This window comes from Eublepharis macularius, chromosome 2 (genome assembly GCF_028583425.1).
Source record: "Eublepharis macularius isolate TG4126 chromosome 2, MPM_Emac_v1.0, whole genome shotgun sequence".
Taxonomy (NCBI): Eukaryota; Metazoa; Chordata; class Lepidosauria; order Squamata; family Eublepharidae; genus Eublepharis; species Eublepharis macularius.
In genome coordinates this window covers 192,646,423-192,648,665 of record NC_072791.1, presented here as the reverse complement: position 1 = coordinate 192,648,665, position 2,243 = coordinate 192,646,423, and positions in this window count along the sequence as shown.

The window sequence follows — 2,243 nt, the reverse complement described above, 5'->3', positions numbered from 1 at the left end:
TATCATAAAATAAAATAAAATAAAATAAAATAAAATAAAATAAAATAAAATAAAAGACTTATGAAAGGTACACATCTTCAAAAAGATGGTGAAAGTTTTCCAGTGTATATTACAAAATTAAAGAATCTCAGCTGAATATGCAATTATGAGAATCTAGTAGACACCTTTATTGGTGACCAGATTGCAATTGGGATAAGAAATGAAGAAATAAAGAGAAGACTGTTAGAAGTAGAAGAACTGGACCTGAATAAAGCAATATATCTAGCTAAATCAGCTAAATCATTTTTTTAAAATGCCAGAATGTATGAGAAAATAATGGATCATATGCAAGACTGAATCACTGTAATATTGTTATCTGGTGTTCTTTGTTCTTGTTCTAAAGATGTATGCACAGATGCCATAATAGTTTGGTATAGTGTCCTGGGGTGTTATACAAAATTATTTATATAGGTTGCACTATTCTATTGTAGTGTTCTCCTTACGGGGGAAGGCGTGGGGATAGTGGAATGGTTCCTACTCTTATCCTACCAGTCCACTGAACAAAATTTGAAGCCTTCCTCCAGCCTACGGAGCTTGCCTTCAACTTAAGGGGCTCTTCTCCCACTTAAGTTAAAGGAAGGCTCTTTAGGATAGAGGAATGTTGGATCAAGGCCAGTATTGCTTTATTAATGCAGTACACTGAAAGTGCTAAAGAAAGAGCTAACAGTTCTGCAAGAGCAATTAGAACTGTCTGAGATATAGGCATAAAAACCTTGTGTATAGTGTCATGGATATTTTGTATATAAATAAGAGTTCTGATAGAGAGCCTGTATTTCATACAATATTGAAGACTACATAGCTTGCAGTAAATGGCCACTGGAGACTAGGAATTCAGGAGTGGAGTAACTTTTAGGATTGCACAGAACATTTTGTATTCTTGTGTTATGTTACTGGATATTTTCGCTTTTTTATTTAAGGCATTTTTCTTAAAGAGTTCAAGTCAGGTAAGAATGATCTTAAATTAACCAGAATAAAACAGACTCTTTTAATCTTTGACCTTGTATTTTTAAAAAAATCAAAGAAAAATACTAATATTATCTAACAAGAAGAAGGCCCTTATCTCTGGTTTACAGTCTACTCACTATAATTGCATTAGATTAAATTCTCTGTAATTTAAGAAGTGCAGATGTTAAGAAATACCCAGAAAGAAAAAAAAAAATCCTGTTATTTTCTGATGACTGAAATGGAAAAATTTGAAGTTGATGGGAAAATGGGGGGGGGTCTTTTTATCAAATACCTTTATTTTCACAAAGACAAAAAAACTTCTTAATGTAGACTTTAAAGAATTGTTCGCTGCTTTGTGGTGTTATAAATCACTTTGATGCAAAATATTAATGTTATTAATGATTGCATTGCTAAGTGTGTTTGACTGGACACCCCCCCCCCCTGCCAATAAATTAGCATCTCCTTTTCAAAGAATTCATCAGAACAACAGCAGGTGATTTTGTGTTAGCGTTGAGTTTCGGGATCCTTCCATTTGGCTCCAGTCTTCTTGTTGCTTCCCACTGACCCACAACATTTTTTTCCCTTCAAGAAAACTATGTAGGACAAGAGAGAGAGCTGTGAGTGTGTGTTAAAGTTATTACAAAAGATTAATCATAGATGGAATATGTTAGAAAGAGAACATGACAGATGGGCCACCAAATATCAGGAGTGGAAGTTTTGCCGTCACCGCAGTGATATCCCTAAGTGCAGTGGTGGCATTTCCCCCGCCCCAAATGTGAAATTATGGGACATATTCAAAAGACTGGGATGTGGGTGGGATTTGTGTATCTCCTTAAAACTCTCCTTAAAATCTGTGAGATTTTTGAAGGTTTACCTTTGGTCGCATCGTATTTGTGCTACTACAGATAAATTTTATTTATGCCTCTGGTGGGGGAGCCATCAATTGCCCCCTTGATACTTGAATTCCACAATGGATACCTTTAAAGTAATTGTGATGGATACTCTTTTTGACAATGACACCTCATTGACTTTGTGCTACTGTTAGGGCCTATTTCAACGCTGATGTCATAATAAAGTAAGCAGAACAAATGCGTGAAATCAATCATTAAAAATTGGTCAAATGCAAAGAATGGCAAACAAACCAGATTTTTTTTTTAATTTGAGTAAAGAAACTGTCAGCAATGATGCAGTCTCGTAAGTGCTTACTGAAGCTGAACTGGAATATATATATATGAGGCTCTGCAGGAAGAGACGACTTC